Here is a 24,751-nt window from a genome sequence, read left to right as displayed (position 1 = left end):
GCGCCTCAACTTATGCCCAGATTAAATGACCACTCGCCACACCTTTCTTTATCAATGTTCTACTATGTAAGATGCTCATAATGACTCTCTTACCATGTGGTGGACTATAAATGAGTACATAAAAAAAGTAAGCAAAATGCCCTAGTGCGGCGACTCATGCCGGTAAATGAACCAACGGACTATGGCTCCGGTCGCATGTAACATTTGATGCCTTGTCCGCAAAAAGACGGGTACAACACAAGAACTTCCCAAGAGGTCACTCATCCTAGTATTACTCTCGTCCAAACACGCTTAACTACAGATTATGATGGGATACGATGCATTATTGCTAGTATGATCCCATCCGTCCTATTCCTCACTTCAAATACATATACCCCTTCTCTTTCCCTCCCCGGGCCCATCAGTTGTTTCGCTCTCTATGGACACCGCACCTCTACTTCTAGTTGTAATATCAAGTAAAATGGCCTGTTGCCTCGACTCACACCCAGAATAATGGACCGCTCGCCGCACCTCTATTTTGCTTGTTCTATTATTTACGATACTCGTAATGACACTCTTATCACGTGGTAGATTATAAATGGACGCACGAAAAATATTAAGAAATAGACGAGTGCAACACGAGGACTTCCAAGGAGGTCACCCATCCTAGTACTACTCTCGCCAAGAACACTTGACTGTGGAGTTCTGATGGGATCCGGTGCATTAGTGCTGGTATGATCGCACCAGTTTCATTCCGCGCTGCAAATACATACACTCATTCTCTTTTCCTCCCCTCTCCCGTCATTTGTTTCCTTGTGCATGCCCACTGCACCTCTCCTTCTCCTTCTAATATCAAGTAAAATGCCTCGGCACCGTGACTCACATTTACAAATAAACCAATTGACAATAGTTTCAGTAACGTGTAACTTCGAACGACTCATCTGTAAAAAACGGAGTGTAACAAGAGGACTTCCCAGGAGGTCACCGATCCTAGTAGTAGTCTCGCCCAAGCACAATTAACTGCGGAGTTCTGATGGGATCTAGTGCATTAGTGCTGGTATGATCGCAGTTGTTTCATTTCACGCTGTAAATTCATACACTCATTCTCATTCCCTCCCCCCTCCTATCATTTGTTTCCTTATGCGTGCACACTGCACCTTCCTTCTCGTTCTAATATCAAGTAAAATGTCGCGGCGCCGTAACTCACATTTGTGAATAAACTAGTGGACCATAGTTCCAGTCGCGCGTAACGTCGAACGACCCATCTGCAAAAAAATGGGTGCAACATGAGTACTTCCAAGGAGGTCACCCATCTTAGTACTACCTCGCCCAACCACATTTAACTGCGGAGTTCTGATGGGATCCGGTGCATTAGTGCTAGTATGATCGCACTTATTTGATTCCGCGCTGCAAATACATACACTCATTCTCATTCCCTCCCCCCTCTCGTCATTTGTTTCCTTGTGCATGCACACTGCAACTCTTTTTCTCGTATTAATATCAAGTAAAATGTCCCGGCACCATGACTCACATTTGCGAATAAACCAGCATACCATAATTCTAGTCGCGCATAATATCGAACGACCCATCTGTAAAAAAATGTGTGCAACACGAGTACTTCCAAGAAGGTCACCCATCTTAGTACTACTCTCGCCCAAGCACATTTAACTGCAGAATTCTAATGGGATCCGGTGCATTAGTGCTGGTATGATCGCATCTGATTCATTCTGCGTTGTAAACATATACCCTCCTTCTCCTCCCCCCCCCCCTCCCGTCATCTGTTTCCTTGTGCGTGAACACTGCACTTCTTCTTTTAGTACTAATATCAAGTAAAATGCCCTTGCGCCTTGACTCACATTTGCCAATAAACCAGCAGACGTAGTTCTAATCGCACGTAACGTCGAACAACCCATCTGCAAAAAAATGGGTGCAACACGAGGACTTGCCAGTAGGTCACCCATCCTAGTACTACTCTCGCCCTAGAAAACTTAACTGCGGAGTTTTGATGGAATCCAGTGCATTAGTGCTGGTATGATCGCACCTGTTTTATTCCGCGATGCAAATATACACACTCCATCTCCTTCTCTCCATCCTCCCATCAATTTGCGAATAAACCAGCGGAACATAGTTCCATTCGCGCGTAACTTCGAATGCCCATCTAAAAAAAAATAGGTGCAACAAGAGGACTTCCCAGGAGATCACCACTCCTTGCACTACACTCGCCCAAGCACATTTAACTGCAGAATTCTGATGGGATCCGGTGAATTAGTGATGGTATAATGGCACCTGTTTCATTTTACGCTGCAAATACATACATTCCTTCTCCTTCCCTCCTCCCGTCATTTTTTTCCTTATGGGTGCACACTGCAGCTCTCCTTCTCTTTTTAATATCAAGTAAAATGCCTCAGCGCCGTGACTCACATTTGCAAATAAACTAGCGGACCATAGTTCCAGTCGCGCGTAACCTCGAGCGACCCATCTTCAAAATAATGGGTGCAACACGATTACTTCCCAGGAGGTCACCCATACTAGTACTACTCTCGCCCAAGCAAACTTAAATGCGGAGTTCTGATGTGATCCGGTGCATTAGTGCTGGTATGATCGCATATGTTTCAATCCGCGCTGCAAATACTTACACTCCTTTTCATTCCCTCCTCCCTCCCGTCATTTGTTTCCTTGTGCACGCACACTGCACCTCTCCTTCTCATTCTAATATCAAGTAAAATACTTCGGCACCGTGACTCACATTTGCGAATAAACTAGCGAACCATTGTTCAAGTCATGCGTAACGTCAAATGAACCATCTGTAAAAAAATGGGTGCAACACGGGTACATCGTAGGAGGTCACCCATCCTAATACTACTATCGCCCAAGCACACTTAACTGCGGAGTTCTGATGGAATCTGGTGAATTAGTGCTGCCATGATCGGACCTGTTTTATTCCGCGCTGCAAATACATACACTCCTTCTCCTTCCCTCCCCCATCTCGTCATTTGTTTCCTTGTGCGTGCACACTACACCTTTGGTTCTCTTTCTATTATCAAGTAAAATTCTCCGGCGCCGTGAGTCACATTTGCGAATAAGCCAGCGGACCATAGTTCCAGTCGCCCGTAACATCGAATGCCCCATCTGAAAAAAATAGGTGCAACACAAGGACTTCCCAGGAGGTCACCACTCCTAGTACTACACTCGCCTAAGCACATTCAACTACGAAGTTCTGATGGGATCTGGTAAATTAGTGATGGTATAATGACACATGTTTCATTCAGCGCTGCAAATACACACACTCCTTCTCCTTCCTCCCCCCTCCCGTCATTTGTTTCCTTATGCGTGCACACTGCACCTCTCATTCTCCTTTTAATATCAAGTAAACTGCCCCGGTGCTGTAACTCACATTTGTGAATAAACCAGCGGACCATAGTTCTAGTCGTGCGTAATGTCGAGCGACCCATCTTCAAAAAAATATGCGCAACACGAGTACTTCCAAAGAGGTCACCCATCCTAGTACTACTCTTGCCCAAGCACACTTTAATGCGTAGTTCTGATGGGATGCAATGCATTAGTGCTGATATGATCGCACCTATTTCATTTCGCGCTGCAAATACATACACTCTTTCTCCTTCCCTCCCCCCTCCCGTCATTTGTTTTCTTGTACTTGCACACTGTACCTGTCCTTCTCGTTCTAATATCAAGTAAAAGGCCTCGGTACCGTGACTCACATTTGTGAATAAACTAGTAGACCATAGTTCCAGTCGTACGTAACATCAAACGACCCATCTTCAAAAAAATGGGTGCAACACGAGTACTTCCCAGGAGGTCACCCATCCTAGTACTACTCTTGCCCAAGCACACTTAAATGTGGAGTTCTGATGGGATCCGGTGCATTAGTGCTGGTATGATCGCACCTGTTTCATTCCACGCTTCAAATACATACACTCCTTCTCCTCCCCTCCCCCTTTTCGTGATTTGTTTCGTTGTGCGTGCACACTACACCTCTCCTTCCCGTTTTAATATAAAGTTAATTGCCTCGGCGCCATGACTCACATTTACGAATAAACAAGCAGACCATAATTCCATTCGCGTGTAACGTCGAATGACCCATCTACAAAAAAAATGGGTGCACCTGTTTCAATCCGCGCTGCAAATACATACACTGCTCCTTCCCTCCCTTCTCCTGTATTTGTTTCCTTGTATGCGCACACTGTACCTCTCCTTCTTGTTCTAATATCAAGTAAAATGTGTTGTTCTTATGACTCACATTTGCGAATAAACCAGCAGACCATAGTTCCAGTCGTGCGTAACGTCGAACGACCCATCTACAAAAAAATAGTTGCAATATAAGGACTTCCCAAGAGGTCATCCATCCTAGTACTACTCTCGCCAAAGCACACTTAACTGAAAAGTTCTGATGGGATCCGGTATATTAAGGCTGGTATGATCGCACCTATTTGAATATGCGTTGCAAATACATACACTCCTTCTCCTTCCCTGCCCCCTCCCGTCATTTGTTTCCTTGTGCGTGCACAATGAACCTCTCATTCTCTTTCTAATATCAAGTAAAATGCCCCGACGCCGTAACTCATATTTATAAATAAACCAGAGGATCATAGTTCCAGTCCCGTATAACGTCGAACGGCCCATCTGCAAAAAAATGGGTGCAACACAAGGTCTTCCCAAAAGGTCACCCATCCTAGTACTACTCTCGCCCAAACACGCTTAACTACAGATTATGAGTGGATACGATGCATTAGTGCTAGTATGATCCCACCCGTCCTATTCCTCACTTCAAATACATATACCCTTTCTCTTTCCCTCCCCCCTCCCACACGAGGACCTCACAAGAAAATGGGTAAAATATAAGGACTTCGCAGGAGGTAACCCATGCTAGTACTACTCTCGCCCAAGCACCCTTACCTACGGAGTTCTGATAGAATCCGTTGCATTAGTGCTGGCATGATCGCACCTGTTTCATTTCGTGCTGAAAATACATACACTCCTTCTCCTTCCCTCCCCCTCCCATCAATTGTTCCCTTGTGCGTTCACACTGCACCTCTCCTTCTCGTTCTAATATCGATTAAAATGCCCCTGCTTCTTGACTCACATTTGCGTATAAACAAGCGGACCTTAGTTCCAGTCGCGCGTAGCGTCGAACGACCCGTCTGAAAAAAAATTGGTGCGATACGAGGATTTCCCAAGAGGTCACCCATCCGAGTACTACTCTCGCACAAGCACACTTAACTGCGGAGTTCTGATGGCATCCGGTGTATTAGTGCTGGTATGATCGCACCTATTTAATTTCGCGCTGCAAATACATAAACTCCTTCTCCTTTCTTCCCCCTGCCGTCATTTGTTTCCTTGTGCGTGCGCACTGCACCTACCGTGCTCGTTCTAATATCAAGTAAAATGCTACGGTTCCGTGACTCACATTTGCGAATAAACCTGAGGACCATAGTTCCAGTCTCGCGTATCGTCGAAAGAATCATCTGCAAAAAAATGGGAGCAACACGAGGACTTCCTAAGAAAATGGGTGAAATATAAGGACTTCGCAGGAGGTCACCCATCCTAGTGCTACTCTCGCCTAAGCACCCTTAACTCTCGGAGTTCTGATAGAATCCGTTGCATTGGTGCTGGTATGATTGCTTATGTTTCATTCTGCGCTGCAAATACATACACTTTTTCTCCCTCCATCCCCCCTCCCGTCATTTGTTTCCTTGTGCGTGCACTTTGCATCTCTCATTCTCGTTCTAATATCGATTAAAATGCCCATGCTTCTTGACTCACATTTGCGTATAAACCAGTGAACCCAGGTTCCAGTCGCGCGTAACGTCGAACGACCCGTCTAAAAAAGAAATTAGTACGACACGAGGACTTCCCAGGGGGTCACCCATCCGAATACTAATTTCGCCCAAGCACACTTAACTGCGAAGTTCTGACGGGATCCGATGCATTAGTGCTGGTATGATCGCACATGTTTAACTTCGCGCTGCAAATACATAAACTCCTTTTCCTTTCTTCCCCCTCCCGTCATTTGTTTCCTTGTGCGTGCGCACTGAACCTCTCCTTCTTGTTCAGGTATCAAGAAAAATGCCACGGCGCTGTGACTCACATTTGCGAATAAATCTGCGGACCATAATTAGAGCCGCGCGTAACGTCGAACGGCACATCTGAAAAAAAAAAATGGGTGCAACACGAGAACTTCCCAGGAGGTAACCCATCATTGTACTACTTTCGCCAAAGCACACTTAACTGCGGAGTTCTGATGGGATACGTTGCATTTGTGCTGGTGTGACCGCACCTGTTTAATTTCGTGCTGAAAATACATACACTCCTTCTTCCCTCCCGCCCTCCCATCATTTGTTTCCTTTTGCGTTCACATTGCACCTCTCCTTCTCGTTCTAATATCGATTAAAATGCCCCTGATTCTTGACTCACATTTGCGTATAAACCAGCGGACCATAGTTCCAGTCGCGCGTAACGTCGAACGACCTATCTGAAAAAAAATTGTTGCGATACGAGGACTTCTCAAGAGGTCACCCATCCGAGTACTACTCTCGCCCAAGCACACTTAACTGCAGAGTTCTGATGGGATCCAGTGCATTAGTGCTGGTATGATGCCACTTGTTTAATTTTGCGCTTCAAATACATACACTCCTAATCTTTTCTTCCTCCTCCCGTCATTTGTTTCCTTGTGCGTGCGCACTGCACCTCCCGTACTCGTTCTAATATCAAGTAAAATGCCACGGCGCCGTGACTCACATTTGCGAATAAACCTGCGGACCATAAATCAAGTCGCGCGTAACGTCGAAAGAATCATCTGCAGAAAGATGGGTGCAACACGAGGACCTCCCAAGAAGATGGGTGAAATATAAGGACTTCGCAGGAGGTCACGCATCTGAGTACTTTTCTCTCCCAAACACCCTTAACTGCGGAGTTCTGATAGAATCCGTTGCATTAGTACTGGTATGATCCCTCATGTTTCATTCTGCACTACAGATACATACACTCTTTCTCCTTCCATCCCCCCTCCCGTCATTTGTTTCCTTGTGCGTGCACTCGACATCTCTATTTCTCGTTCTAATATCAAGTAATATGCCCCGGCACCGTGACTCACCTTTGCAAATGAACCAGCGGTTTATAATTCCATTCGCGCGCAACGTCGAACAACCCATCCGAAAAAAAATAGGTGCAACACGAGGGCTTCCCAAGTGGTCACCCATCCGAGTACTACTCTCGCCTAAGCACACTTAACTGCGGAGTTCTAATGGGATCCGGAGCTTTAGTGCTGGTATGATCGCACCTGTTTAATTTCGCGCTGCAAATACATTCACTCCTTCTCCTTTCTTCCCCCTCCCATCATTTGTTTCTTTGGGCGTTCACACTTCACCTCTCATTCTCGTTCTAATATCGATTAAAATGCCCCTGCTTCTTGACTCACATTTGCGTATAAACCAGCGGACCCTAGTTCCAGACGCGCGCAACGTCGAACGACCCGTCTGAAAAAAAATTGGTGCGACACGAGGATTTCCCAGGAGGTCACCCATCCGAATACTAATCTCGCCCAAGCACACTTCACTGCGGAGTTCTGATGGGATCCGATGCATTAATGCTGGTATGATCGCAACTGTTTAATTTTGCGCTACAAATACATAAACTCATTCCCCTTTCTTCCCCCTCCCGTCATTTGTTTTTTTGTCCGTGCGCACTGCACCTCTCGTTCTCGTTCAAATATCAAGTAAAATGCCACGGCGCCGTGACTCACATTTGCAAATAAATCTGCGGACTATAATTAAAGTCGCGCGTAACGTCGAACGGCACATCTGAAAAAAAGAAAATGGGTGCAACACGAGGACTTCGCAAGAAAATTGGTGAAATATAAGGACTTCGCAGGAGGTAACCCATGCTAGTACTACTCTCGCCCAAGCACCCTTACCTACGGAGTTCTGATAGAATCCGTTGCATTAGTGCTGGTATGATCGCACCTGTTTCATTTCGTGCTGAAAATACATACACTCCTTCTCCTTCCCTCCCCCTCCCATCAATTGTTTCCTTGTGCGTTCACACTGCACCTCTCCATCTCGTTCTAATATCGATTAAAATGCCCCTGCTTCTTGATTCACATTTGCGTATAAACCAGCGGACCCTAGTTCAAGTCGCGCGTAACGTCGAACGACCCGTCTGAAAATAAATTTGTGCGACACAAGGACTTCCCAGGAGGTCACCCACCCGAGTACTACTCTCGCCCAAGCACACTTAACTGCGGAGTTCTGATGGGATTCGGTGCATTAGTGCTGGTATGATCGCACCCTTTTAATTCCGCGCTGCAAATACATAAACTCCTTCTCCTTTCTTCCCCCTCCCGTCATTTGTTTTCTTGTGCGTTCGCACTGCACCTCCCGTGCTCGTTATAATATCAAGTAAAATGCCACGGCGCCGTGACTCAAATTTGTAAATAAACCTGCGGACCATAAATCAAGTCACGCGTAACGTCGAAAGAGTCATCTGCAAAAGGATGGGTGCAACACGAGGACCTCCCAAGAAAATGGGTGAAATATAAGGACTTCGCAGAAGGTCACCCATCCGAGTACTTTTCTCGCCCAAGCACACTTATCTGCGGAGTTCTGATGGGATCTGGTGCATTAGTGCTGGTATGATCGCACCAGTTTCATTGTGCGCTGCAAATACATAAACTCCTTTTCCTTTCTTCCCCCTCCCGTCATTTGTTTCCTTGTGCGTGCGCACTGCACCTCTCGTTCTCGATCAAATATCAAGTAAAATGCCTCGGCGGCGTGACTCACATTTGCGAATAAGTCTGCGGACCATAATTAAAGTCGCGCGTAACGTCGAACGGCACATCTGAAAAAAAGAAAATGGGTGCAACACGAGAACTTCCCAGGAGGTAACCCATCATTGTACTACTTTCGCCAAAGCACACTTAACTTCGGAGTCCAGATGGGATCCGGTGCATTTGTGCTGGTGTGACCGCACCTGTTTAATTTCGTGCTGAAAATACATACACTCCTTCTTCCCTCCCCCCCTCCCATCATTTGTTTCCTTGTGCGTTCACACTGCACTTCTCCTTCTCGTTCTAATATCGATAAAAATGCCCCTGATTTTTTACTCACATTTGCCTATAAACCAGCGGACCATAGTTCTAATCGTGCGTATCGTCGAACGACCAATCTGAAAAAAAATTGTTGCAATACGAGGACTTCCCAAGAGGTCACCCATCTGAGTACTACTCTCGCCAAAGCACACTTAACTGCAGAGTTCTGATGGGATCCAGTGCATTAGTTCTGGTATGATGCCACTTGTTTAATTTTGCGCTTTAAATACATACACTCCTTCTCTTTTCTTCCTCCTCCCGTCATTTGTTTCCTTGTGCGTGCGCACTGCACCTCCCGTACTCGTTATAATATCAAGTAAAATGCCACGGCGCCGTGACTCAAATTTGCGAATAAACCTGCGGACCATAAATCAAGTCGCGCGTAACGTCGAAAGAATCATCTGCAAAAAGATGGGTGCAACACGAGGACCTCTCAAGAAAATGGGTTAAATATAAGGACTTCGCGGGAGGTCACCCATCCGAGTACTTTTCTCGCCCAAGCACCCTTAACTGCGGAGTTCTGATAGAATCCGTTGCATTAGTGCTGGTATGATCCCTCATGTTTCATTTTGCACTGCAAATACATACACTCTTTCTCCTTCCATCCCCCCTCTCGTTATTTGTTTCCTTGTGCGTGCACTCTGCATCTCTCTTTCTCGTTCTAATATCAAGTAATATGCCCCGGCACCGTCACTCACCTTTGCAAATGAACCAGCGGTTTATAATTCCATTCACGAGTAACGTCGAACAACCCATCCGAAAAAAAATAGGTACAACACGAGGGCTTCCCAGGAGGTCACCCATCCGAGTACTACTCTCGCCCAAGCACACTTAACTACAGAGTTCTGATGGGATCCAGTGCATTAGTGCTGGTATGATCGCACCCGTTTAAATCCGCGCTTCAAATACATAAACTCCTTCTCCTTTCTTCCCCCTCCCGTCATTTCTTTCCTTGTGCGTGCGCACTACACCTCCCGTGCTCGTTCTAATATCAAGTAAAATACTACGGTGCCGTGACTCACATTTGCAAATAAACCTGAAGACCATAATTCAAGTCGCGCGTAACGTTGAAAGAATCATCTGCAAAAAAATGGGTGCAACAAGAGGACTTCACAAGAAAATGGGTGAAATATAAGAACTTCGCAGGAGGTATCCCATGCTAGTACTACTCTCGCCCAAGCACCCTTACCTACGGAGTTCTGATAGAATCCGATGCATTAGTGCTGGTATGATCGCACCTCTTTCATTTCGTGCTGAAAATACATACACTCTTTCTCCTTCCCTCCCCCTCCCGTCATTTGTTTCCTTGTGCGTGCACTCTGCATCTCTCTTTCTTGTTCTAATATCGATTAAAATGCCCCTGCTTCTTGACTCACATTTGTGTATAAACCAGTGGACCCTAGTTGCAGTCGCGCATAACGTCGAACGACCGGTCTGAAAAAAAAAATTAGTGCGACACGAGGACTTCACAGGAGGTCACCCATCCGAGTATTACTCTCGCCGAAGATCACTTAACTGCGGAGTTCTAATGGGATCCGGTGCATTAGTGCTAGTATGATCGCACCTTTCTAATTTCGCACTGCAAATACATAAACTCCTTCTCCTTTCTTCCCCCTCCCGTCATTTGTTTCCTTGTGCGTGCGCACTACACCTCCCGTTCTCGTTCTAATATCAAGTAAAATGCTGCAGCGCCGTGACTCACATTTGTGAATAAACCTGAGGACCATAATTCAAGTCGCGCGTAACATCGAAAGAATCATTTGCAAAAAAATGGGTGCAACACGAGGACTTCACAAGAAAATGGGTGAAATATAAGGACTTCCCAGGAGGTAACCCACGCTAGTACTACTCTCGCCCAAGCACCCTTACCTACGGAGTTCTGATAGAATCCGTTGCATTAGTGCTGGTATGATCGCACCTGTTTCATTTCGTGCTGAAAATACATACACTCCTTCTCCTTCCCTCCCCCTCCTATCAATTGTTTCCTTGTGCGTTCACACTGCACATCTCCTTCTCGTTTTAATATCGATTTAAATGCCCCTGCTTCTTGACTCACATTTGCGTATAAACCAGCGGACCCTAGTTCCAGTCGCGCGTAACGTCGAACGACCCGTCTGAAAAAAAATTGGTGCGACACAAGGACTTCCCAGGAGGTCACCCATCCGAGTACTACTCTCGCCCAAGCACACTTAACTGCGGAGTTCTGATGGGATCCGATGCATTAATGCTGGTATGATCGCACCCGTTTGATTTTGCGCTGCAAATACATATACTCCATCTCCTTTCTTCCCCCTCCCGTCATTTGTTTCCTTGTGCGTGCGCACTGCACCTCCCGTGCTCGTTCTAATATCAAGTAAAATGCTACGGTGCCGTGACTCACATTTGCGAATAAACCTGAGGACCATAATTCAAGTCGTGCGTATCGTCGAAAGAATCATCTGAAAAAAAATGGGTGCAACACGAGTACTTCCTAAAAAAATGGGTGAAATATAAGAACCTTGCAGGAGGTCACCCATCCTAGTGCTACTCTCGCCCAAGCACCCTTAACTTGCGGAGTTCTGAGAGAATCCGTTGCATTGGTGCTGGTATGATTGCTCATGTTTCACTCTGCGCTGCAAATACATACACTTTTTCTCCCTCCATCCCCCCTCTCGTCATTTGTTTCCTTGTGCGTGCACTCTGTAGCTCTCATTCTCGTTCTAATATCGATTAAAATGCCCCTGCTTCTTGACTCACATTTGCGTATAAACCAGCGGATCCTAGTTCCAGTCGCGCGTAACGTCGAACGACCCGTCTGAAAATAAATTAGTTCGACACGAGGACTTCCCAGGAGGTCACCCATCCGAGTACTACTCTCGCCCAAGCACACTTCACTGCGGAGTTCTGATGGGATCCGGTACATTAGTGCTGGTATGATCGCACCTGTTTAATTTTGCGCTGCAAATACATAAACTCATTCCCCTTTCTTCCCCCTCCCGTCATTTGTTTCCTTGTGCATGCGCACTGCACCTCTTGTTCTCGTTCAAATATCAAGTAAAATGCCACGGTGCCGTGACTCTCATTTGCGAATAAATCTGCAGACCATAATTAAAGTCGCGCGTAACGTCGAACGGCACATCTGAAAAAAAGAAGATGGGTGCAACACGAGGACTTCACAAGAAAATGGGTGAAATATAAGGACTTCGCAGGAGGAAACCCATGCTAGTACTACTCTCGCCCAAGCACCCTTACCTACGGAGTTCTGATAGAATCCGTTGCATTAGTGCTGGTATGATCGCACCTGTTTCATTTCGTGCTGAAAATACATACACTCCTTCTCCTTCCCTCCCCCTCCCGTCAATTGTTTCCTTGTGCGTTCACACTGCACCTCTCCTTCTCGTTCTAATATCGATTAAAATGCCCCTGCTTCTTGACTCACATTTGCGTATAAACCAGCGGACCTTAGTTCCAGTCGCGCGTAACGTCAAACGACCCATCTGAAAATAAATTGGTGCGACACGAGGACTCCCCAGGAGGTCACCCATCTGAGTACTACTCTCGCCGAAGCACACTTAACTGCAGAGTTCTGATGGGATCCGGTGCATTAATGCTGGTATGATCACACCCGTTTAATTTTGCGCTGCAAATACATAAACTCCTTCTCCTTTCTTCCCCCTCCCGTCATTTTTTTCCTTGTGCGTGCGCACTGCACCACCCGTGCTCGTTCTAATATCAAGTAAAATGCAACGGTGCCGTGACTCACATTTGCGAATAAACATGAGGACCATAATTCAAGTCGCGCGTAACGTCGAAAGAATCATCTGCAAAAAAATGGGTGTAACACGAGGACTTTCTAAGAAAATAGGTGAAATATAAGGACTTCGCATGAGGTCACCCATCCTAGTGCTACTCTCGCCTAAGCACCCTTAACTTGCAGAGTTCTGATAGAATCCGTTGTATTGGTGCTGGTTTGATCGCTCATGTTTCATTCTGCGCTGCAAATACATACACTCTTTCTCCCTCCATCCCCTCTCCCGTCATTTGTTTCCTTGTGCGTGCACTCTGCATCTCTCCTTCTCGTTCTAATATCCAGTAAAATGCCCTAGCATCGTGACTCACCTTTGCGAATGAACCAGCGGTTTATAATTGCATTCGCGCGTAACATCGAGCGACCCATCCGAAAAAAATGGGTGCAACACGAGGACTTCCCAGGAGGTCACCATAAATCAAGTCGCGCGTAACGTCGAAAGAATCATCTGCAAAAAGATGGGTGCAACACGAGGACCTCCCAAGAAAATGGGTGAAATATAAGGACTTCGCAGGAGGTCACCCATCCGAGTAATTTTCTCGCCCAAGCACCCTTAATTGCGGAGTTCTGATAGAATCCTTTGTATTAGTGCTGGTATGATCCCTCATGTTTCATTCTGCACTGCAAATACATACACTCTTTCTCCTCCCATCCCCCCTCCCGTCATTTGTTTCCTTGTGCGTGCACTCTGCATCTCTATTTCTCGTTCTAATATCAAGTAATATGCCCCCGCACCGTGACTCACATTTGCAAATGAACCAGCGGTTTATAATTCCATTCGCGCGTAACGTCGAACAACCCATCCGAAAAAAATAGGTGCAACACGAGGGCTTCACAAGTGTTCACCAATCCGAGTACTACTCTCGCCCAAGCATATTTAACTGCGGAGTTCTGATGGGATCTGGGGCTTTAGTGCTGGTATGATCGCTCCTGTTTAATTTCGCGCTGTAAATACATACACTCCTTCTCCTTTCTTCCCCCTCCGATCATTTGTTTCCTTGTGCGTTCACACTTCACCTCTCAATCTCATTCTAATATCGATTAAAATGCCCCTGCTTCTTGACTCACATTTGTGTATAAACCAGCGGACCCTAATTCCAGTCGCGCGTAACGTCGAACGACCCGTCTGAAAAAAAATTGGTGCGACACGAGGACTTCCAAAGAGGTCACCCATCCGAGTACTACTCTCGCCCAAGCACACTTAACTGCGGAGTTCTGATGGGATCCGGTGCATTAGTGCTGGAATGATTGCACCTGTTTAATTTCGCGTTGCGAATACATAAACTCATTCCTCTTTCGTCCCCCTTCCGTCATTTGTTTCCTTGTGCGTGCGCACTGTAGCTCCCGTTCTCGTTCTAATATCAAGTAAAATGCTACACCGCCGTGACTCACATTTGCAAATAAACCTGAGGACAATAATTCAAGTCGCGCGTAACGTCGAAAGAGTCATCTGCAAAAAAATGGGTGCAACACTAGGACTTCCTAAGAAAATGGGTGAAATATAAAGACTTCGCAGGAGGTCACCCATCCTAGTGCTACTCTCGCCCAAGCACCCTTAACTTGCGGAGTTCTGATAGAATCCGTTGCATTGGTGCTGGTATGATTGCTCATGTTTCATTCTGCGCTGCAAATACATACACTTTTTCTCCCTCAATCCCCCCTCCCGTCATTTGCTTCCTTGTGCGTGCACTCTGCATCTCTCCTTCTCGTTCTAATATCGATTAAAATGCCCCTGTTTCTTGACTCACATTTGCGTATAAACCAGTGGACCCTAGTTCCAGTCGCGCGTAACGTCGAACGACCCGTCTGAAAAAAAAAAATTAGTGCGACACGAGGACTTCCCAGGATTTCACCCATCCGAGTACGATTCTCGCCCAAGCACACTTAACTGCGGAATTCTGATGGGATCCGGTGCATTAGTGCTGGTATGATCGCACCTATTTAATTTCGCGCTGCAAATACATAAACTACTTCTCCTTTCTTCTCCCTCCCGTCATTTGTTTCCTTGTGCGTGCGCACTGCACCTCTCGTTCTCGTTCAAATATCAAGTAAAATGCCACAGCGCCGTGACTCACATTTGCGGATAAATCTGGGGACCATAGTTAAAGTCGCGCGTAACGTCGAACGACACATCTGAAAAAAAAAAAATGGGTGCAACACGAGAACTTCCCAAGAGGTAACCCATCATTGTACTACTTTCGTCAAAGTACACTTAACTGCGGAGTTCTGATGGGATCCGGTGCATTTGTGCTGGTGTGACCGCACCTGTTTAATTTCGTGCTGAAAATACATGCACTCCTTCTTCCCTCCCCCCCTCCCGTCATTTGTTTCCTTGTGCGTTCACACTGCACCTCTCCTTCTCGTTCTAGTATCGATTAAAATGCCCCTGATTCTTGACTCACATTTGCGTATAAACAAGCGGACCATAGTTCCAGTCGCGCTTAACGTCGAACGACCCATCTAAAAAAAAATTATTGCGGTACGAGGACTTCCCAAGAGGTCACCCATCCGAGGACTATTCTCTCCCAAGCGCACTTAACTGCAGAGTTCTTATGGGATCCAGTGCATTAGTGCTGGTATGATGCCACGTGTTTAATTTTGCGCTTCAAATACATACACTCCTTCTCCTTTCTTCCTCATCCCGTCATTTATTTCCTTGTGCGTGCGCACTGCACCTCCCGTACTCGTTCTAATCTCAAGTAAAATGCCACGGTGCCGTGACTCACATTTGCGAATAAACCTACGGACCATAAATCAAGTCGCGCGTAACTTCGAAAGAATCATCTGCAAAAAGACGGGTGCAACACGAGGACCTCCCAAGAAAATGGGTGAAATATAAGGACTTCGCAGGAGGTCACCCATCCGAGTACTTTTCTCGCCCAAGCACCCTTAACTGCGGAGTTCTGATAGAATCCGTTGCATTAGTGCTGGTATGATCCCTCATGTTTCATTCTGCACTGCAAATACATACACTCTATCTCCTTCCATCCCCCCTCCCGTCATTTGTTTCTTGTGCGTGCACTCTGCATCTCTCTTTCTCGTTCTAATATCAAGTAATATACCCCGGCACAGTGACTCACCTTTGCAAATGAACCAGCGGTTTATAATTCCATTCGCGCGTAATGTCGAACAACCCATCCGAAAAAAATTAGGTGCAACACGAGGGCTTCGCAAGTGGTCACCCATCCGAGTACTACCCTCGCCCAAGCACACTTAACTGTGGAGTTCTGATGGGATCCGTAGCTTTAGTGCTGGTTTGGTCGCACCTGTTTAATTTTGCGCTGCAAATACATACACTCCTTCTCCTTTCTTCACCCTCCTGTCATTTGTTTCCTTGTGCGTTCACACTTCACCTCTCATTCTCGTTCTAATATCGATTAAAATGCCCCTGCTTCTTGACTCACATTTGCGTATAAACCAGCGGACCCTAGTTCTAGACGCGCGTAACGTCGAACAACCAGTCTGAAAAAAAATTGGTGCGACACGAGGAATTCCTAGGAGGTTACCCATCCGAGTGCTAATCTCGCCCAATCACACTTCACTGCGGAGTTCTGATGGGATCCGGTGCATTAGTATTGGTATGATCGCACCTCTTTAATTTTGCGCCGCAAATACATAAACTCATTCCCCTTTCTTCCCCCTCCCGTCATTTGTTTCCTTGTGCGTGCGCACTGCACCTCCCGTTCTCGTTCTAATATCAAGTAAAATGCTACAGCGCCGTGACTCACATTTGCGAATAAACCTGAGGACCATAATTCAAGTGGTGCGTAACGTCGAAAGAATCATCTGCAAAAAAATGGGTGCAACACGAAGACTTCACAAGTGGCCACCCATCCGAGTACTACTCTCGCCCAAGCACACTTAACTACGGAGTCATGATGGGATCTGTTACATTAGTGCTGGTATGATCGCACCTGATTAATTTCGCACTGCAAATACATAAACTCCTTCTCCTTTCTTCCCCCTCCCGTCATTTGTTTCCTTGTGCGTTCACACTGCACCTCTCCTTCTCGTTCTAATATCGATTTAAATGCCCCTGCTTCATGACTCACATTTGCGTATAAACCAATGGACCCTAGTTCCAGTCGCGCGTAACGTCGAACAACCCGTCTGAAAAAAAATTGGTGCGACACGAGGACTTCCCAGGAGGTCACCCATCCGAGTACTACTCTCGCCCAAGCACACTTAACTGCGGAGTTCTGATGGATCCAGTGCACCCGTTTAATTCAACGCTGCAAATATATAAACTCCTTCTCCTTTCTTCCCCCTCCCGTCATTTGTTTCCTTGTGCGTTCACACTTCACCTCTCATTCTCGTTCTAATATCGATTAAAATGCCCCTGCTTCTTGACTCACATTTGCGTATAAACCAGCGGACCCTAGTTCCAGACACGCGTAACGTCGAACGACCCGTCTGAAAAAAAAATTGGTGCGACACGAGGACTTCCCAGGAGGTCACCCATCCGAGTACTAATCTCGCCAAAGCACACTTCACTCCGGAGTTCTGATGGGATCCGGTGCATTAGTGCTGGTATGATCGCACCTGTTTAATTTCGCGCTGCAAATACATAAACTCTTTCCCCTTTCTTCCCCCTCCCGTCATTTGTTTCCTAGTGCTTGCGCACTACACCCCCCGTTCTCGTTCTAATATCAAGTAAAATGCTACAGCGTCGTGACTCACATTTGCGAATAAACCTGAGGACCATAATTTAAGTCGCCCGTAACATCAAAAGAATTATCTGCAAAAAACTGGGTACAACACGAGAACTTCACAAGAAAATGGGTGAAATATAAGGACTTCGTAGGAGGTAACCCACGCTAGTACTACTCTCGCCCAAGCACCCTTACCTACGGAGTTCTGATAGAATCCGTTGCATTAGTGCTGGTATGATCGCACCTGTTTCATTTCGTGCTGAAAATACATACACTCCTTCTCCTTCCCTCCCCCTCCCATCAATTGTTTCCTTGTGCATTCACACTGCACCTCTCCTTCTCGTTCTAATATCGATTTAAATGCCCCTGCTTCTTGACTCACATTTGCGTATAAACCAGCGGACCCTAGTTCCAGTCGCGCGTAACGTCGAACGACCCGTCTGAAAAAAAATTGGTGCGACACAAGGACTTCCCAGGAGGTCACCCATCCGAGTACTACTCTCGCCCAAGCACACTTAGCTGTGGAGTTCTGATGGGATCCGGTGCATTAGTGCTGGTATGATCTAAACTGTTTAATTTTGCGCTGCAAATAAATAAACTCCTTCTCCTTTCTTCCCCCTCCCGTCATTTGTTTCCTTGTGCGTGCGCACTGCACCTCTCGTTCTCGTTCAAATATCAAGTAAAATGCCACGGCGCCGTGACTCACATTTGTGAATAAATCTGCGGACCATAATTAAAGTCGCGCGTAACATCGAACGGCACATCTGTAAAAAAGAAAATGGGTGCAACACGAGGGCTTCCCAGGTGGTCAACCATCCGAGTACTACCCTCGCCCAAGCACACTTAACTGCGGAATTTTGATGGGATTTGGAGATTTAGTGCTGGTATGATCGCACCTGTTTAATTTCGCGCTGCAAATACATACACTCCTTCTCCTTTCTTCCCCCTCCCGTCATTTGTTTCCTTATGCGTTCACACTTCACCTCTCATTCTCGTTCTAATATCGATTAAAATGCCCCTGCTTATTGACTCACATTTGCGTATAAACCAGCGGACCCTAGTTCCAGACGCGCCTAACGTCGAACGAGGACTTCCCAGGAGGTCACCCATCCGAGTACTAATCTCGCCCAAGCACACTTAACTACAGAGTTCTAATGAGATCCAGTGCATTAGCGCTGGTATGATGCCACTTGTTTAATTTTGCTCTTCAGATACATACACTCCTTCTCTTTTCTTCCTCCTCCCGTCATTTGTTTCCATGTGCGTGCGCAATGCACCTCCCGTACTCGTTCTAATATCAAGTAAAATGCCACGGCGCCGTGACTCACATTTGCTAATAAACCTGAGGATAATAATTCAAGTCGCGTGTAACGTCGAAAGAATCATCTGCAAAAAAATGGGTGCAACACGAGGACTTCACAAGAAAATGGGTGAAATATAAGAACTTCGCAGGAGGTAACCCATGCTAGTACTACTCTCGCCCAAGCACCCTTACCTACGGAGTTCTGATAGAATCCGTTGCATTAGTGCTGGTATGATCGCACCTGTTTCATTTCTTGCTGAAAATACATACACTCCTTCTCCTTCCTTCCCCCTCCCATCAATTGTTTCCTTGTGTGTTCACACTGCACCTCTCCTTCTCGTTCTAATATCGATTAAGATGGCCCAGCTTCTTGACTCACATTTGCGTATAAACCAGCGGACCCTAGTTCCAGTCACGCGTAACGTCGAACGACCCGTCTGAAAAAAAATTGGTGCGACACGAGGACTTCCTAGGAGATCACCAATCCGAGTACTACTCTCGCCAAAGAACACTTAACTGCGGAGTTCTGATGGGATTCGGTGCATTAGTGCTGGTATGATCGCACCCGTTTAATTCCGCACTGCAAATACATAAACTCCTTCTCCTTTCTTCCCCCTCCCGTCATTTGTTTCCTTGTGCGTGCGCACTGCACCTCCCGTGCTCCTTCTAATATAAAGTAAAATGCTAGGGTGCCGTGACTCACATTTGCGAATAAACCTGAGGACCATAATTCAAGTCGCGCGTATCGTCGAAAGAATCATCTGCAAAAAAATGGGTGGAACACGAGGACTTCCTAAGAAAATGGGTGAAATATAAGGACTTCGCATGAGGTCACCCATCCTAGTGCTACTCTCGCCCAAGCACCCTTAACTTGCGGAGTTCTGATAGAATCCGTTGCATTGGTGCTGGTATGATTGCTCATGTTTCATTCTGCGCTGCAAATACATACACGTTTTCTCCCTCCATCCCCCCTCCCGTCATTTGTTTCCTTGTGCGTGCACTCTGCATCTCTCCTTCTCGTTCTAATATCGATTAAAATGCTCCTGCTTCTTGACTCACATTTGCGTATAAACCAGTGGACCCTAGTTCCAGTCGCGCGTAACGTCGAACGACCCGTCTGAAAAAAAAATTAGTGCGACACGAGGACTTCCCAAGAGGTCACCCATCCGAGTACTACTCTCACCCATGCACACTTAACTGCGGAGTTCTGATGGGATCCGGTGCATTAGTGCTGGTATGATCGCACCTGTTTAATTTTGCGCTGCAAATACATAAACTCCTTCTCCTTTCTTCCCCCTCCCGTCATTTGTTTCCTTGTGCGTGCACACTGCACCTCTCGTTCTCGTTCAAATATCAAGTAAAATGCCACGACACCGTGACTCACATTTGCGAATAAATCTGCGGACCATAATAAAAGTAGCACGTAACGTCGTACGGCACATCTGAAAAAAAGAAAATGGGTGCAACACGAGAACTTCCCAGGAGGTAACCCATCATTGTACTACTTTCGCCAAAGAACACTTAACTGCGAGGTTCTGATGGGATCCGGTGCATTTGTGCTGGTATGATCGCACCCGTTTAATTTTGCGCTACAAATACATAAACTCATTCCCCTTTCTTCCCCCTCCTGTCATTTGTTTCCTTTTGCGTGCGCACTGCACCTCCCGTTCTCGTTCTAATATCAAGTAAAATGCTACAGTGCCGTGACTCACATTTCGGAATAAACCTGAGGACCATAATACAAGTCGCGCGTAACGTCGAAAGAATCATCTGCAAAAAAATGGGTGCAACACGAGGACTTCACAAGAAAATGGGTCAAATATAAGGACTTCGCAGGAGGTAACCCATGCTAGTACTACTCTCACCTAAGCACCCTTACCTACGGATTTCTGATAGAATCCGTTGCATTAGTGCTGGTATGATCGCACCTGTTTCATTTCGCACTGCAAATACATACACTCCTTCTCCTTTCTTCCCCCTCCCGTCATTTGTTTCCTTGTGGGTGCGCACTGCACCTATCATTCTCGTTCAAAGATCAAGTAAAATGCCACGACGCCGTGACTCACATTTGCGAATAAATCTGCGGACCATAATTAAAGTCACGTGTAACGTCGAACGGCACATCTGAAAAAAAAAAAAATTGGTGCAACACGAGAACTTCCCAGGAGGTAACCCATCGTTGTACTACTTTCGCCAAAGCACACTTAACTGCGGAGTTCTGATGGGATCCGGTGCATTAGTGCTGGTGTGACCGCACCTGTTTCATTCCGTGCTGAAAATACATACACTCCTTCCCTCCCCCCCTCCCATCATTTGTTTTCTTGTGCGTTCACACTGCACCTCTCCTTCTCGTTCGAATATTGATTAAAATGCCTCTGATTCTTGACACATATTTGCGTATAAACCAGCGGACCATAGTTCCAGTCGCGCGTAACGTCGAACGACCCATCTGAAAAAAAATTGTTGCGATACGAGGACTTCCCAAGAGGTCACCCATCCGAGTACTACTCTCGCCCAAGCACACTTAACTGCAGAGTTCTGATGGGATCCAGTGCATTAGTGCTGGTAGGATGCCACTTGTTTATTTTTGCGCTTCAAATATATACACTCATTCTCTTTTCTTCCTCCTCCCGTCATTTGTTTCCTTGTGCGTGCGCACTGCACCTCCCGTACTCGTTCTAATATCAAGTAAAATGCCACGGCGCCGTGACTCACATTTGCGAATAAACCTGCGGACCATAAATCAAGTCGCGCGTAACGTCGAAAGAATCATCTGCAAAAAGATGGGTGCAACACGAGGACCTCCCAAGAAAATAGGTGAAATATAAGGACTTCGCAGGAGGTCACCTATCCGAGTACTTTTCTCGCCCAAGCACCCTTAACTGCGGAGTTCTGATAGAATCCGTTGCATTAGTGCTAGTATGATCCCTCATGTTTCATTCTGCACTGCAAATACATACACTCTTTCTCCTCCCATCCCCCCTCCCGTCATTTGTTTCCTTATTCGTGCACTCTGCATCTCTCTTTCTCGTTCTAATATCAAGTAATATGCCACGGCACCGTGACTCACCTTTGCAAATGAACCAGCGGTTTATAATTCCATTCGCGCATAACGTCGAACATCCCATCCGAAAAAAAATAGGTGCAACACGAGGGCTTCCCAGGTGGTCACCGATCCGAGTACTACTCTCGCCCAAGCACACTTAATTGCGGAGTTCTGATGGAATCCGGGGCTGTAGTGCTAGTATGATCGCACCTGTTAAATTTCGCGCTGCAAATACATACACTCCTTCTCCTTTCTTCCCCCTCCGTCATTTGTTTCCTTGTGCGTTCACACTTCATCTCTCCTTCTCGTTCTAATATCGATTAAAATGCCCCTGCTTCTTGACTCACATTTGCGTATAAACCAGCGGACCCTAGTTCCAGACGCGCGTAATGTCGAACGACCCGTCTGAAAAAAAATTGGTGTGACACGAGGACTTCCCAGGAGGTCACCCATCCGAGTACTAATATCGCCCAAGCACACTTAACTGCGGAGTTCTGATGAGATCCGGTACATTAGTGCTGGTATAATAACACCTGTTTAATTTTGCGCTGCAAATACATAAACTCATTCCCCTTTCTTCCCCCTCCTATCATTTGTTTCCTTGTGCGTGCGCACTGCGCCTCCCGTTCTCGTTATAATATCAAGTAAAATGCTACAGCGCCGTGACTCACATTTGCGAATAAACCTGAGGACCATAATTCAAGTCGCGCGTAACGTCGAAAGAATCATCTGCAAAAAAATGGGTGCAACACGAGGACTTCACAAGAAAATGGGTGAAATATAAGGACTTCGCAGGAGGTAACCCATGCTAGTACTACTCTCGCCCAAGCACCCTTACCTACGGAGTTATGATAGAATCCATTGCATTAGTGCTGGTATGATCGCACCTGTTTCATTTCGTGCTGAAAATACATACACTCCTTCTCCTTCCCTCCCCCTCCCATCAATTGTTTCCTTGTGCGTTCACACTGCACCTCTCCTTCTCGTTCTAATATCGATTAAAATGCCTCTGCTTCTTGACTCACAATTGCGTATAAACCAGCGGACCCCAGTTCTAGTCGCGCGTAACGTCGATAGACCCGTCTGAAAAAAAATTGGTGCGACACGAGGACTTCCCAGGAGGTCACCCATCCGAGTACTACTCTCGCCCAAGCACACTAAACTGCAGAGCTCTGATGGGATCCGGTGCATTAGTGCTGGTATGATCGCACCGGTTTAATTCTGCACTGTAAATACATAAACTCTTTCTCCTTTCTTCCCCCTCCCGTCATTTGTTTCCTTGTGCGTGCGCACTGCACCTCTCGTTCTCGTTCAAATATCAAGTAAAATGCCACGGCGCCGTGACTCACATTTGCGAATAAATTTGTGGACCATAATTAAAGTCGCGCGTAACGTCGAACGGCACATCTGAAAAAAAGAAAATGGATGCAACACGAGGACTTCACAAGAAAATGGGTGAAATATAAGGACTTCGCAGGAGGTAACCCATGCTAGTACTACTCTCGCCCAAGCACCCTTACCTACGGAGTTCTGATAGAATCCGTTGCATTAGTGCTGGTATTATCGCACCTGTTTCATTCTGCACTGCAAATACATACACTTTTTCTCCTTCCCTCCCCCTCGCATCAATTGTTTCCTTGTGCGTTCACACTGCACCTCTCCTTCTCGTTCTGATATCGTTTAAAATGCCCCTGCTTCTTGACTCACATTTGCATATAAACTAGCGGACCATAGTTCCAGTCGCGCGTAACGTCGAACGAACCATCTAAAAAAAAATTGGTGCGATACAAGGACCTCCTAAGAGGTCACCCATCCGAGTACTACTCTCGCCAAAGCACAATTAACTGAAGAGTACTAATAGGATCCAGTGCATTAGTGCTGGTATGATGCCGCTTGTTTAATTTTGCACTATAAATACATACACTCATTCTCTTTTCTTCCTCATCCGTCATTTGTTTCCTTGTGCGTGCGCACTGCACCTTCTGTACTCGTTCTAATATCAAGTAAAATGCCACAGCGCCGTGACTCACATTTGTAAATAAACCTGCGGACCATAAATCAAGTCGCGCTTAACGTCGAAAGAATCATCTGCAAAAGGATGGGTGCAACACGAGGACCTCCCAAGAAAATGGGTGAAATATAAGGACTTCGCAGGAGGTAACCCATGCTAGTACTACTCTCGCCCAAACACCCTTACCTACGGAGTTCTGATAGAATCCGTTGCATTAGTGATGGTATGATCGCACCTGTTTCATTTCGTGCTGAAAATACATACACTCCTTCTCCTTCCCTCCCCCTCCCATCAATTGTTTCCTTGTGCGTTCACACTGCACCTATCCTTCTCGTTCTAATATCGATTAAAATGCCCCTGCTTCTTGACTCACATTTGCGTATAAACCAGCGGACCCTAGTTTCAGTCGCGCGTAACGTCGAACGACCCGTCTGAAAAAAAATTAGTGCGACACGAGGACTTCCCAGGAGGTCACCCATCCGAGTACTACTCTCGCCCAAGCACTATTAACTACGGAGTTCTGATGGGATCCGGGGCTTTAGTGCTGGTATGATCGCACCTGTTTAGTTTTGCGCTGCAAATACATACACTCCTTCTCTTTTCTTCCTCCTCCCGTCATTTGTTTCCTTGTTCATGCGCGCTAAACCTCCCGTTCTCGTTCTAATATCAAGTAAAATGCTACAGCGCCGTGACTCACATTTGCGAATAAACCTGAGGACCATAATTCAAGTCGCGCGTAACGTCGAAAGAATCATCTGCAAAAAAATGGGTGAAACACGAGGACTTCACAAGAAAATGGGTGAAATATATGGACTTCGCAGGAGATAACCCATGCTATTACTACTCTCGCCCAAGCACCCTTACCTACGG

The 24,751-nt window shown here is 46.3% G+C and overlaps 4 non-coding genes and 40 pseudogenes across 4 annotated transcripts; all 44 read right to left on the bottom strand.

Moving 5' to 3' along the window:
* Positions 1–607: 607 nt before the first annotated feature.
* LOC148251187 (5S ribosomal RNA) lies at positions 608–725 on the bottom strand (annotated as a pseudogene).
* A 530-nt stretch (positions 726–1,255) lies between these two features.
* On the bottom strand, positions 1,256–1,373 carry LOC148251186 (5S ribosomal RNA; annotated as a pseudogene).
* A 206-nt stretch (positions 1,374–1,579) lies between these two features.
* LOC148251185 (5S ribosomal RNA) lies at positions 1,580–1,698 on the bottom strand (annotated as a pseudogene).
* A 205-nt stretch (positions 1,699–1,903) lies between these two features.
* LOC148251184 (5S ribosomal RNA) lies at positions 1,904–2,022 on the bottom strand (annotated as a pseudogene).
* A 447-nt stretch (positions 2,023–2,469) lies between these two features.
* Positions 2,470–2,588, bottom strand: LOC148251183 (5S ribosomal RNA; annotated as a pseudogene).
* Positions 2,589–3,767: 1,179 nt separating this feature from the next.
* On the bottom strand, positions 3,768–3,886 carry LOC148251182 (5S ribosomal RNA; annotated as a pseudogene).
* Positions 3,887–5,149: 1,263 nt separating this feature from the next.
* Positions 5,150–5,268, bottom strand: LOC148251181 (5S ribosomal RNA; annotated as a pseudogene).
* A 562-nt stretch (positions 5,269–5,830) lies between these two features.
* Positions 5,831–5,949, bottom strand: LOC148251180 (5S ribosomal RNA; annotated as a pseudogene).
* Positions 5,950–6,157: 208 nt separating this feature from the next.
* On the bottom strand, positions 6,158–6,276 carry LOC148251179 (5S ribosomal RNA; annotated as a pseudogene).
* Positions 6,277–6,480: 204 nt separating this feature from the next.
* Positions 6,481–6,598, bottom strand: LOC148251178 (5S ribosomal RNA; annotated as a pseudogene).
* A 561-nt stretch (positions 6,599–7,159) lies between these two features.
* On the bottom strand, positions 7,160–7,278 carry LOC148251177 (5S ribosomal RNA). The gene has a single exon (XR_015814768.1). It is a non-coding gene; the product is annotated as a 5S ribosomal RNA (ribosomal RNA).
* A 205-nt stretch (positions 7,279–7,483) lies between these two features.
* Positions 7,484–7,602, bottom strand: LOC148251176 (5S ribosomal RNA; annotated as a pseudogene).
* Positions 7,603–8,165: 563 nt separating this feature from the next.
* Positions 8,166–8,284, bottom strand: LOC148251175 (5S ribosomal RNA; annotated as a pseudogene).
* Positions 8,285–8,519: 235 nt separating this feature from the next.
* LOC148251174 (5S ribosomal RNA) lies at positions 8,520–8,638 on the bottom strand (annotated as a pseudogene).
* A 209-nt stretch (positions 8,639–8,847) lies between these two features.
* On the bottom strand, positions 8,848–8,966 carry LOC148251173 (5S ribosomal RNA; annotated as a pseudogene).
* A 204-nt stretch (positions 8,967–9,170) lies between these two features.
* On the bottom strand, positions 9,171–9,288 carry LOC148251172 (5S ribosomal RNA; annotated as a pseudogene).
* Positions 9,289–9,849: 561 nt separating this feature from the next.
* LOC148251171 (5S ribosomal RNA) lies at positions 9,850–9,968 on the bottom strand (annotated as a pseudogene).
* A 235-nt stretch (positions 9,969–10,203) lies between these two features.
* Positions 10,204–10,322, bottom strand: LOC148251170 (5S ribosomal RNA; annotated as a pseudogene).
* Positions 10,323–10,529: 207 nt separating this feature from the next.
* LOC148251169 (5S ribosomal RNA) lies at positions 10,530–10,648 on the bottom strand (annotated as a pseudogene).
* Positions 10,649–10,883: 235 nt separating this feature from the next.
* On the bottom strand, positions 10,884–11,002 carry LOC148251168 (5S ribosomal RNA; annotated as a pseudogene).
* A 205-nt stretch (positions 11,003–11,207) lies between these two features.
* Positions 11,208–11,326, bottom strand: LOC148251167 (5S ribosomal RNA). Its single transcript, XR_015815289.1, has one exon. It is a non-coding gene; the product is annotated as a 5S ribosomal RNA (ribosomal RNA).
* A 561-nt stretch (positions 11,327–11,887) lies between these two features.
* Positions 11,888–12,006, bottom strand: LOC148251166 (5S ribosomal RNA; annotated as a pseudogene).
* A 563-nt stretch (positions 12,007–12,569) lies between these two features.
* On the bottom strand, positions 12,570–12,688 carry LOC148251165 (5S ribosomal RNA; annotated as a pseudogene).
* Positions 12,689–13,682: 994 nt separating this feature from the next.
* Positions 13,683–13,801, bottom strand: LOC148251164 (5S ribosomal RNA; annotated as a pseudogene).
* A 205-nt stretch (positions 13,802–14,006) lies between these two features.
* On the bottom strand, positions 14,007–14,125 carry LOC148251163 (5S ribosomal RNA; annotated as a pseudogene).
* A 564-nt stretch (positions 14,126–14,689) lies between these two features.
* LOC148251162 (5S ribosomal RNA) lies at positions 14,690–14,808 on the bottom strand (annotated as a pseudogene).
* Positions 14,809–15,017: 209 nt separating this feature from the next.
* Positions 15,018–15,136, bottom strand: LOC148251161 (5S ribosomal RNA; annotated as a pseudogene).
* Positions 15,137–16,018: 882 nt separating this feature from the next.
* On the bottom strand, positions 16,019–16,137 carry LOC148251160 (5S ribosomal RNA; annotated as a pseudogene).
* Positions 16,138–16,342: 205 nt separating this feature from the next.
* On the bottom strand, positions 16,343–16,461 carry LOC148251159 (5S ribosomal RNA; annotated as a pseudogene).
* Positions 16,462–16,666: 205 nt separating this feature from the next.
* Positions 16,667–16,785, bottom strand: LOC148251158 (5S ribosomal RNA; annotated as a pseudogene).
* A 509-nt stretch (positions 16,786–17,294) lies between these two features.
* LOC148251157 (5S ribosomal RNA) lies at positions 17,295–17,413 on the bottom strand (annotated as a pseudogene).
* Positions 17,414–17,972: 559 nt separating this feature from the next.
* LOC148251156 (5S ribosomal RNA) lies at positions 17,973–18,091 on the bottom strand (annotated as a pseudogene).
* A 209-nt stretch (positions 18,092–18,300) lies between these two features.
* LOC148251155 (5S ribosomal RNA) lies at positions 18,301–18,419 on the bottom strand (annotated as a pseudogene).
* Positions 18,420–18,594: 175 nt separating this feature from the next.
* On the bottom strand, positions 18,595–18,713 carry LOC148251154 (5S ribosomal RNA; annotated as a pseudogene).
* Positions 18,714–18,948: 235 nt separating this feature from the next.
* Positions 18,949–19,067, bottom strand: LOC148251153 (5S ribosomal RNA; annotated as a pseudogene).
* Positions 19,068–19,272: 205 nt separating this feature from the next.
* LOC148251152 (5S ribosomal RNA) lies at positions 19,273–19,391 on the bottom strand (annotated as a pseudogene).
* Positions 19,392–19,953: 562 nt separating this feature from the next.
* LOC148251151 (5S ribosomal RNA) lies at positions 19,954–20,072 on the bottom strand. Its single transcript, XR_015814964.1, has one exon. It is a non-coding gene; the product is annotated as a 5S ribosomal RNA (ribosomal RNA).
* A 209-nt stretch (positions 20,073–20,281) lies between these two features.
* LOC148251150 (5S ribosomal RNA) lies at positions 20,282–20,400 on the bottom strand (annotated as a pseudogene).
* A 564-nt stretch (positions 20,401–20,964) lies between these two features.
* Positions 20,965–21,083, bottom strand: LOC148251149 (5S ribosomal RNA; annotated as a pseudogene).
* A 201-nt stretch (positions 21,084–21,284) lies between these two features.
* On the bottom strand, positions 21,285–21,402 carry LOC148251148 (5S ribosomal RNA; annotated as a pseudogene).
* Positions 21,403–21,963: 561 nt separating this feature from the next.
* On the bottom strand, positions 21,964–22,082 carry LOC148251147 (5S ribosomal RNA; annotated as a pseudogene).
* Positions 22,083–22,286: 204 nt separating this feature from the next.
* LOC148251146 (5S ribosomal RNA) lies at positions 22,287–22,405 on the bottom strand (annotated as a pseudogene).
* A 559-nt stretch (positions 22,406–22,964) lies between these two features.
* Positions 22,965–23,083, bottom strand: LOC148251145 (5S ribosomal RNA; annotated as a pseudogene).
* Positions 23,084–24,323: 1,240 nt separating this feature from the next.
* Positions 24,324–24,442, bottom strand: LOC148251144 (5S ribosomal RNA). Its single transcript, XR_015814518.1, has one exon. It is a non-coding gene; the product is annotated as a 5S ribosomal RNA (ribosomal RNA).
* Between the last annotated feature and the right edge of the window lie 309 nt (positions 24,443–24,751).

This window comes from Carica papaya, chromosome 8 (assembly GCF_054855325.1).
Source record: "Carica papaya isolate Zhongbai chromosome 8, ASM5485532v1, whole genome shotgun sequence".
NCBI lineage: Eukaryota > Viridiplantae > Streptophyta > Magnoliopsida > Brassicales > Caricaceae > Carica > Carica papaya.
This window is presented reverse-complemented; position numbering and strand designations above follow the sequence as displayed.